The 11277-nt window shown below is 42.6% G+C and overlaps 1 long non-coding RNA gene across 2 annotated transcripts; it reads right to left on the bottom strand.

Moving 5' to 3' along the window:
- Positions 1-1996: 1996 nt before the first annotated feature.
- Positions 1997-8726, bottom strand: LOC126991513 (uncharacterized). Of its 2 annotated transcripts, none has more exons than XR_007745621.1 (3): positions 8577-8726; positions 6828-6908; positions 1997-2016 (listed from the first exon to the last, which is right to left on the bottom strand). It is a non-coding gene; the product is annotated as an uncharacterized LOC126991513 (long non-coding RNA). The 2 variants fall into 2 exon arrangements; XR_007745620.1 differs by lacking the exon at positions 1997-2016 and adding an exon at positions 5227-5307.
- Between the last annotated feature and the right edge of the window lie 2551 nt (positions 8727-11277).

Raw genomic sequence — 11277 nt, 5'->3', positions numbered from 1 at the left:
ACTGCTTGGAGCCAAACTAGAGAATGTAGAAACAGGGACTTATAGAAAACGAAGAAAGACGGACTTATTTAAATCAATCACTTCAACATGCCCCTCCTCACACCCCACGCCGCCGTTTGAAAAAGATCAATCGGGTTCTAATGGGTGTTTTTTTAGGTTCATGGTACAGAAGAAGGGTCAGACTACCACCAGGGTCATAAAACTACCCCTGGAAATGCCCCAAACTCCTACAGCGGCCTTGTCAAATAAGTGTGCTTGGGAGGCGAAATGTTTATGAATATGACCCAGAGAGCCGTGAAACAAACCAGGGAAGGAGAGGGTGATGGGAGGAGGAGGTTTGGGCAGGAGGATGAGAGTAACTGGGGTAATGAGTGGGTGGTTGGGGGTTGGTGCGGGAGTTGGTTGTTGGTGGCAGGGAAGGGCAGTGGGTGGGTTGTGATGGGTAGGGAGGAGGAGATGAGTCCAGGGAAGGAGGAAGCAGGCAGGTGGAGAGAGGGGAGGTGGGGGAGAATACTGGGGAGAAGGATTTGAGGGCCCAAGATGTCACTTCCTCTCGTGCCCATGACCTTGATCCTACAGAATTTTCCACCATTTGTCTAAGACTTCTGTCATACTCCATATGAGGACAGAAAAGACCCTTGGATGGGGACAGCATGTGTGCGGGGGAATAGAGCTGGTGAAAACGATACAAATGCATAACCTCGCAGACACTGATTTAGCAGACGAGGAACTAAGTTTGCAGTTAATGTTTTGAGTTAAGGATAGACAGAATATTTAGTGTAGAGGAAGGGGACCGCTGAGTGTGGTCGAAGACTAGGGAATAGACGATGGAATTTGTTGAGTTGATAGGCGGAGAGATTGACTTTTTCCTCAGAGAGGGAGATAAAATAGTCGTACAGAATACAAGTGCTGATAGGCTTAGGGGAAGACAGTGGCAGGATTACCACAGCATAGATAGATCAGCTTGAAAGGAAACACGAGATAAAAACAGAGGATAGAATTTCGAACATCTGTTCCCTATTCTATGACAACACTCGGCTGTCCACTTAAACAATAAACATATTTGGTCTATCCTCAACTCATAATTTCATCTCACCTCTTCCTAAATCAACTTCTTTGAAGTTGTGTGTTCTGTATTAGTCTTTCAGTTTTTACCCTCACAAATGATATCAGGGGCCTTGTCTGTCCTCGTATAGAGAGCGCATTTCATATAGGAGGGCTTCACTCACATAGCTGTTTTGGACTCGATGGAGTCAAACTTAAACTCTCTTCTTCTATAGCAAACTCTGCTGCAATGTTGTCCCTCTGTCTTCTACAGACATTTTCATGATGATTGCCCTTCTAAGCTTGCTAACTGCATGCCTCCACCTCTGCTGTGGTCCCTCTTCACATAACGTTCTACTCGTCTCTATACTATCCTAATTCCTTATGCAGGTTAACTCCAGGGCAGCCCTCCTTCATCTAGTTCCTCCAGCCTATCGAGACACTTCTCCATTTGAAATCAACCACTCTCTTCTGGCCTCTCATTTTTTACTCATGTTGGAACAGAGAGGCAGTGGCTGAATGGTTAGTGTGCAGGTCCTGCGTTCACCATGTTCTGGACAGTGCGGGTTCAAATCTTCTGCTACCACCTGGGATTTTCAGTCATTGCCAAGTGGCATAAGGCTACCCACGTGCTGTCCTGAAGATCACCTATCAACCCCAACTCTAGAGGAACTGTCCAAGTGAATCAAGAATGAGCTCCGGCGGGCAGCATGAGCCAAGAAGAAATGGTGCTGCTATAAACATTTGCCTGCGCCATGACGGGCTTGGGTCGACCACCAGTCCCCTGAAGAAAACCTACCAACGCTATAGGCCAGTGTAAAGAAAAAAAAAACTTGGCTCGGTGTTTGTCAGCTCTTTTGGGCAACAGTGCCAGATGTTCGACTGACAACTGATTGTCCTTACACTGTGAACTACACATCTCTCACCAGATGGGTACAGGTGCTTATTGGAGGTTGCAACACCTGGCCACACCTGAAAGAAAGTAACACCAATATTAGAATAGCCCTCCACCCTCAACATGCTGCAATGTCATTAAAACTTTAATTCAGGGGTCGGCAACCTTTGGCACGCGTGCCAGACTCGGCGCAGAGTGCTTGCCTATGGCACGCCACGTGATTCGAAGAAGCAAAGAAAAGCTAAAAACATAATATTGAGAGAGAGAGAGAGAGAGAGAGAGAGAGAGAGAGAGAGAGAGAGAGAGAGAGAGAGAGAGAGAGATAGTACATCCTTACTTTTATCACAGTTTAAGTTTTCGAACGATTTTAAATCATTCTTTCCTATGATACATTGAATTAAAACGAAAATGTTTCGTACCCGCGATGAGGAATACGTGAGTACAAGGAGATGTAAACGAGTATGAGACACGTTGCCGCTGCTGACGCATCAGTCACGCAGCGGCAGCGTTGCTATTTCTGCTTCAGTAACTATTTAGCCGCCGTGAGTGACACTCTTTCTAGTTACTGTCGCCATGGCTACTGCGAAAAAAGTCAAGCTTGATGTCCGATCATTTCAGTCATCATGGACAAATGACTTTGGATTTATTCAGCAGAATGATCGTGCTGTGTGTGCTCTCTGCTGCGAGAATGTCGTGTGCCGCACATCGAGTGTTAAAAGACACTTTGAAACAAGACACGAGAAGACTTTCAAGGACAGTACAGACAAGGCTGCAGCGATTAAGAAAGCAGTATCGCGCTATGAGAAACAAAGTAATGTGTTTAAGTGCTAACAAAAACAATGCAACTGAGGCCAGTTACAAACAAGCTCTGTGTATTTCCAAGCATGGAAAGCCTTTTACTGATGGAGATTTTATAAAAGCAGCTTTCCTAGAGTGCTCTGAGGTGTTATTTGATGGCATATCAAACAAACACATGATCATCTCAAGGATAAAAGACATGACTGTCTCAGCTAGGACCGTGGAGAGACGTATTTCTGAAATGGCTGCTAATGTAAGTGAGCAACAAACTGTTGCTTTAACAACTACACCTGTGTTCAGTGTGGCCCTGGATGAAAGCGTGGATATAAATGACATTCCCCGCTTGGCTGTTTTTGCCAAGTATAGTGACACAGAGATACACGAGGAGCTGTGCTGTCTTAAACCTATGTGTGGCCCTACCAAGGGAGAGGACATACTGAAGACATTCACTGATCATTTTGAGGACAGAGGGGTTTACATAAGAAAGATTTTTGCAGTTACAACGGATGGTGCCCCTGCCATGGTAGGAAAAAACAAGGGTTTTACTAAGATGGATGAGGATAAAATTGGACACCCCATTCTGAAATTGCACTGCATAATTCATCAAGAAAATTTATGTGCCAAGATCTGGAGCTCGGATCTCAACAAAGTGATGCTACTGTTACCAAAGTAGTGAATTTTCTTGTTGCACACTCTCCTCTTACGCACAGGCAGTTTCAAGCTTTCCTTGAAGAGGTGGACAGTGCTTACAAAGATATACCCTTGCACAGCAGTGTTAGGTGGTTAAGCTGTGGGAAGGTATTGGAGAGGTTTGTGGAATGCTTTGATGAAATGAAGATTTTTTTTTTTTTTTATCAGAAAAAGGCCAAGACTATCCTGAGCTGGAGGACAGAGACTGGACTGTGAAACTTATGTTTCTCTCAGACATCACCAAACATCTAAACGACCTCAATCTTGCAGGGTGCAGGAAAAACAGTGATGGATTTGTATGATATTTGGAAGGCATTTGTTGCAAAGCTTGCAGTTTACTCATCAGATATCAAAACTGGTTCTTTCCGTTACTTCAAAAACTTGAAGAACTTGTCTGCAATTCATCCTGTCAACACTACTGATCTTCAGGTGTACATGCAAGAATTAAAGTCAGGTCCTCAATCAGAGTTCAAGATTTCCAACACACTGGCCCAGTGTTTTCGTTTTTAATCAGACCAGACACCTTTAAAGACAGTGAGTTGGACGAGTCTCTCTTTGAGTGGATGGAAACTGAGGAGTTGGAAATGCAGTTGATTGACCTTCAGGCCTCATCATTGTGGCCAGCTAAATTTAAAGATCTTCGAGAAATATTGGAAACTAGTACGAATGATCATGCAGCCTCCATATTAAGTTCCTGGACCTCACTGCCTGATAAATTAAATTGCATGAAGAAGGTAGCTTTTGCATTGCTATGAGCATTTGGATCTACATATCAATGTGAGCAGATATTTTCACACATGAGGCACGTCCTCAACCCCCATCGCAGCAAGCTTACAACGGATCATTCTGACGGTTGTGTGAAGCTCAAGGTGTCCAGATACTCACCTGAAATTTCAACTTTGGCCAAAGGGAAGCAAGGGCAAGGATCGCATTAATATTGTGAGTATAAATTTAAAATAAAAAAATAATATATTTTTAGTTACAAGGAATGCTAATTGGTACAAAAGGTAACATTTATGTTATACATGTGCAGGAAAATACACTTTACTTTAGTTATAATGGTCATACATACTCTATGAGTCTATGTCTATGATTATGATCTCAATTTCCATAGGACATACGCTTTATAATGTGGGAAAAAATAACACCTGGCACGCAAGGTAGTAAAAGAAAAGGCATTAATTAGACTTTGCACTCTATGTTCAAAAGGCTGCCGACCCCTGCTTTAATTTAATTGTTACAAAGGTTTTACTAATGCATTTGTTATTCATTAATATACTGATGGGGTAATTAATCTTGTTTTATTTTATAATTGTTCCAGTTCTCCAGAGCCACTGACCTTTTTTTTTTGTTAATCTTAGACCTACTCATATATTCCTTACCAATTTTTGTCACATAAGTAGCAACACTCCATTATCCCTATGCTCAGGAAATGGCTTATTAAATCAATTTGTATAATCAGACTTTCTAATTAATGTGACTGGAGGAAATATAAGAAAAGCAAATGGCAAACTGACTAATGTTCCTGGAAAAGTACCCATGATCAGTGGCAGTAAACAAATGAAACTGAAAACCTGATGGAGTACAAAGATTAGGAAAAAAAACTACGTAAATGACAGAGCTGGGGTTACTGAGCTTAAAATTGTTTGATATCTAATCTAAATTTAACATGGACAAGCTGGAAGAACGGCAGAAACATGAACACAACCAGTAGACTGGGCATTGGCAGATACCAATTGTTTGCTCTTGTGAATGTCACAAATATGGAAGAGGTAGTTACGTACGTAAAGAATTTACCTACATGGAATTGCACAACAGTCAGGGTGGCCAAGAGGAAGGTGGCGAGTATGTTTTGCTGTATTTGGAAAGTCCCAGTGTAACTGTAGATAAGTAAATAAAGAAAACGAAATGTGTAGGAGTAAATCATGATGAGAAGCCTTTGAAAAGACCTTATAATTAGTTCAGAAATTCCTATACTTAAGTTTAATAAAGTAGCTCAAGTATATACAAAATGCTTTCAGAATCAGAATTCCCAAAGCCTGAATAAATGTTGGTGGGCAGGAACACATTCACATAAAGGCTGTGTACCGTGCGGGTTACCCAAAGTCTACTTCCCACGGTCTCCTGAATGGGTGTGCCTGTGTTAAAAACTCAGCCCACCTAGCTGTTCATCCTCCCTTTCAGGATGCTTGATAAATGGAAACCTGGGAAGGTAAACTCTGGTTTCATCATATTCATTCTCTAACCAATCATCAGGTTCTGTGTTGTTCCTCCACAACTACTGTTGCTATAGTCTTACTGAATTATTTTGAAAAAAAATATCAAGGAGATTACACAGTTTGAAAGTATTCAGGTCTGAAGACAAATATGAAGAAAACTAATGACCCTCCTTCAAAGCCTGTATGCCGTCAGTATTACTAGGAATACAGTCACCAGGAGTGACATGCAGTAATACTTGTATTTATAATAGTTTCACTAACAAAAATACACTCAAAAAGCCCTTGTTTGGGAACTATGACAAACTGCAACTTATTGTTTTTAAGTTACCATTTGCAAAGGTTAAGGAGTCAAATATTATTAGTTATTGCCCTCTGACTGGTCCGTCTAATACTTAATGGCCCATATAATTATAGATGATCAGACGGGATGGCCCAGGCTAGGCACATCTGTGGTGTTGTGAACAATTATTAAGGTTGCGTCACCACACTAATAAATTTGATAACATTGTCGTGTTCAAAATTCGAGCCAATTAACTTACGGAGGCAACTGTGCCAAATTTGACCTGTCCAGCCCACTCCTGAGTCCTGACCCCCGGATTGCCACTCAAGTGTCGGTCCCTGGCAACAAGTACCTAACCATCTCGTTACTATCCTCTGGGAATAAACATGCAATGTACGGGATAGAAGGCCAGCAGTGCATGTCTATGTGTCATATGCCAAGACCCAAACAGGTAAACAGCAATCACGATGCTAACTTTGGTCCGTGTCGCAGTAAAGATTCCACTGTTCCAAAATGTCCCTGCCTAGACACACAACCCAGCTGGCCTATTCATACGAACGAAATGCAGCCCATGATCAGGATCACTGATAACCCAGGGCAATGACTAGTTAACTATCTCCCTCCCTCGATACACCTTCATAATGGCTGCTCAGCATTTCATGCAAATAAAGATAATGAACAATAAGCAAAATATATACTAGGGTAAAAATCTTATTCTTTGTGTAATTAGATTTATATATTAATATTTTCACCTGGTTAGGTCTACCTATTTATCAGTCTACCTACCTATAGAAAATCCACTTTCATACGTTTGTGTTAAGTGTGTGTGTGTGTGTGTGTGTGTGTGTGTGTGTGTGTGTGTGTGTGTGTGTGTGTGTGTTAAGCAGTGACAATCACTAACCTGCAGCAACTGCTGGATCATTCAGTCCAGCCTGGCTGTCGTTCAGTCATCCCGGGGAGTGTCTGTTCAGCCGCTCGTCTGCTGGGGGTATATAAAAAGTATATACCTGTGTGATATACCTATGTGGAGAAAAGGAATAGCCTATATGCTAGACAATCCTTCCAGGCTGTGTTATTGTATAAAAAACATTTATTCTAGAAAGGTTTTCTTTTATGGTGTTTTTCACACACCATATATAAATGAAAAGCATATTCAGGAAATAAAATATACTGACAAGGAAAGGGTAACAGCGTGGCAACAAATCGACTCACTGGGGCCTCGCCCGCTGCACCCCGACATCTGAGCCAAAGAGGCTTGCCTACCCTTGATATAAACCGTTCACTGACGCACCGCTGAGCTACAGTAACCAGTCTCACACACACACACACACACACACACACACACACACACACATCGATGTACGGGACACGACTGTCTGTTAGCGTCCAGGGAATGTCTTAAACTCACCCATATGTCTGCATCCCTAATTAATTAAGTCTCGTTGTGGTGTTTTTTGCTTTATTTTTGAGCACATATCGGCAGCAAAATGATGGAAGAGGTGCCACTCACCCATGCGGTCAGCAAATTATGATGGTCCGGGAGGAAGGACTACAGTTTAACGCAAGGCCAGGCACATTACCTCGCCAGTGCATCTGCAAGACTGTGGTCTGTTAACTGCAAGGATACTACATAGTCCCGACTCCCCATGCTTGGATGTAGAGCTTTCTAGAATTCTTGATTACCAGACATCTAGCAACTACCCACGAACCGAAGTTTCAACCACCGGTTCAGTTTCCCGTTCGCCGCACGGCATCTCGCGTAGTGACTTGTCTGGGTGTTGTTATTAGGCTCTCAGTCGCCTGGAGGTGCCACAACACAGCAAATGATCGTACTGGATCTCTCAGTGTGTGTTCAGAAGAGGAAACAAAGGCTGCTTGAATATGGAAATTAGGCCTCTGCGAGGTTCCTTCCTTATCGCCCTTGTACCGGTGTGTGTGTAGGGGGGGGGTAAGGACTGAATGGAGGATGTTCCCGTCTGACGATCATTAGAATGTTAATCTATTAACATTGTGCCAAGAAAGAGATTGACAAATATCCTAATATACAAAGTTCAAATATTAAAGTCGAACTATAGTGAACGGAGAAGATATTTTCGAGAATAAGGCTTGTCAGCGTGAAGCGTGATGTTTTCTTATTAACATATAGACTACCTATTAAGTAAACTACTGGATTCATTCATATTATTTAACGGTTAATAACAACATCCGGCGTGCCTCGTTCCGTTGATTTACTGATTGAATAGTCAACATTCATTACTGTTGGCTTGTTAGGTATTTGATTGGAACAGTTGCCATGACAACATAACGTCATATATAGACTGTGTGTGTGTGTGTGTGTGTGTGTGTGTGTGTGTGTGTGTGTGTGTGTGTGTGCCACGCACGCCAAACAAGCCTGATTGAGAATGACACGTGTAGAAAACGTTAAAAATTCGGACACTGGAATCTTAGTCATGCGTACTTTTTCAATCTGTGCTAACATTGTCAAATCTTATCAAAAACATCTAAATACAAATATAATTATTCAAACATATTAGCGTCCACCTGAACTCGATTAGCATTGAATATTCTATCAACAAAGATCAAGTGCTGCGTGACTGTCACGGTGACTGCACAGGATGCTTCATAATGAAAAAACCTGCTCGGGACTCACCTGCTGGAAGCTGAAGGGCATGACGCGGGTGTCGGAGGAGCCGCCGCCCCGCCTGGAGCCGCGGTGCCGCCTCGCCGCTCGTCTCGTCGGGAATGAAGATTTACTTCCTCGTGAAGCGGTGCTCCAGGCCTGGGTCGAGCACCGATTCGAAAGTGTCAGTTGAACCCATAAAAAAAATTAGCAAGCTGTTTCTATTTTTAACTTTAATGCCCATCTTAGGTCCTCCCCTCCCATACATACTCGTACATAAAAATGCCCTCCTGTGTGTTCAGACGTTCCCAGAATTATTGAGTAAGCGGCAAGGAGCACCTGATAGCTATGAGTATAAGAGAGAGAGAGAGAGAGAGAGAGAGAGAGAGAGAGAGAGAGAGAGAGAGAGAGAGAGAGAGAGAGAGAGAGAGAGAGAGAGAGAGAGAGAGAGAGAGAGAGAGAGAATTATCCGTAATTGGCAAAATAACATTATCTCAGGGCGCCTCCAAGCACACACACACACACACACACACACACACACACACACACACACACAGTCATATCCATGCGCCCTGAGGGAAGGGTGAGGGGGCCCCCATTCCGCTTCTTAATTGTGCGGCGAGTATAGTTACTTATAATTATAGTTAAATGGTTAGTTTAATAGATAGTTCAATAGTTAGTTTGTTAGATCGTTAGATGGTTAATTACTAGAAGTTTGTTAGATAGGTAGTTAGGTAGGTAGACACTAGGAGGTTCAAGGGAGTATACGCTACAGCTGAGCCTGGCCGCGGTGCTCATCTCCTCATTGGCTTCTGGGCTTGTGGTATATATATAAACCACAGTTTACCTTCTCCAGGTTTCTCCAGGTAAGTACTCATTTGTCGACCAGCCAGAAAAGGAGGGCAAACAGCAGGCTGGGCTGGGCGTCGATTACTTAGGCCGGGATTCGAACCCAGGCCCTCAGATTAGTAGTCAAGCATTTTAACCAATTCACCACGAAGGCACCGATCACAGCTTTATTACAAGTGCATTACTGCATAAGATGTATTTCATGTATATATACATATATATATATACATATATATATATATATATATATATATATATATGTATATATATATATATATATATATATATATATATATATATATATATATATATATATATATATATATATATATATATATATATATATATATATATATATATATATATATATATATATATATATATATATATATATATATATATATATATATATATATAAACTTCAATGAGGACAGCTTACATGTAGCACGCTCGTGGGTGTTATGGGCATCACAGCAAGGTTTGTAGTTTCCAAGTTATCTCAGCTCGCCAGAGGAAAAATAACAGTCGTAGAAAACTGGTTGCCCCGTCCGTCATGCCCGTGAAGCTGCAACCTGTGGTTTGTGACGCAATTATGAGGCCACATCTAAGTGTAAATACAGTTGTTTGCCGAATATCAGCCTTTTGTATGACATATCGAAACGATGAATGTATGTATTTGTCATATAATAAAATTCCAAATATAGCAAAGATCTCACTTCATCCCTGAAATGACGAGGACCATGGAAATATTGCAGCAGTCGGACGGACGGACGGACGGACACACACACACACACACACACACACACACACACACACACACACACACACACACACAGGGCAGTAGATGTGTTTCTAAAGTCGGGATGTGTTTAGAATATATTAGTCGGTCTGTCAGAAATGTCGCTCCACCGGCGGTCACTCGTGGTGACAGCAAAAGACGTTATCTAAGGGAGTCACAAAGGGATATCACAAGAGTATTAATAAAAGATCTAGATATAACATTTTCATGTAAATATTGTAAAAACATATGTAAAGCTCTTCTTTCTGCCTTGCAGTTTGTGCAGAGACTGTTTAGGCTCCGTCATGGCAAAGCGTTGATATGCAAATATTCTCACAGCACTTGATAAATCTCAAGACAGATCACTGATTACGAATATCCAAATTGTTTATATAGCTCGTAAAAGTGTTAGTCAGACTACTCGCAACTGGTGTTCCGTCAACAGCTGCCTCAGGAGTAAGCGTTGTGTTGGCCGCCGCTACATGGAGGGCGTGTGTTGGTTTATGCTTCGCTGCCAGGTCAGAGGAGACACCAGCACCTAATGTCGTCTGACAAAAACACAGACCCGTGCAGATCACATAGGGAAGTACAAGGCAGTCGTTCTTGTTGAGGGTTGGCTGGTGTGGATCCTTAGCTGGACACCCACTGATGGTGCAGAAAGCCTATCACCTTTGTTCGTGTCTGCGCATCAGGGGAGAAGAGAGCATTGGTGGTGGCGTCCATGTTGTAAACACGCGGGCCACCTAGCACAGCGTTTCAGGCAATGCCATCCATTACGGAGTGTTTGTACGACGTCACCGCTCAGAGATGTCTTGCAGTCACTGAAGAACCTTGTCGATGCTGAACGAAACTATGTCTCTCGCGCCCTCCAATGAAGAATCTCTGCCGGGAGAGCACAGCCTCGCCGCCTCCCGCTACGGACGGTCACTTTTTTTTTTTTTTTTTTTTTTTACATTGCAGCCTATTGCGCCGGTAGGCTTCTTCCGGTGGATCTGATGGTCGGTCCAAGGCTTCTTTCCGGTAGGTCCTGATGGTCGGCCCAGCCCGTTCTGGCGCAGGCGAGTGTTTATAGTGGCGCCATCTTGCATTGGCTCATGCTGCCCT

Source organism: Eriocheir sinensis, unplaced genomic scaffold (assembly GCF_024679095.1).
Source record: "Eriocheir sinensis breed Jianghai 21 unplaced genomic scaffold, ASM2467909v1 Scaffold295, whole genome shotgun sequence".
Classification (NCBI taxonomy): domain Eukaryota; kingdom Metazoa; phylum Arthropoda; class Malacostraca; order Decapoda; family Varunidae; genus Eriocheir; species Eriocheir sinensis.
The sequence above is the reverse complement of the archived record's forward strand: the minus strand, read 5'-3'. Positions and strand labels throughout refer to the sequence as shown.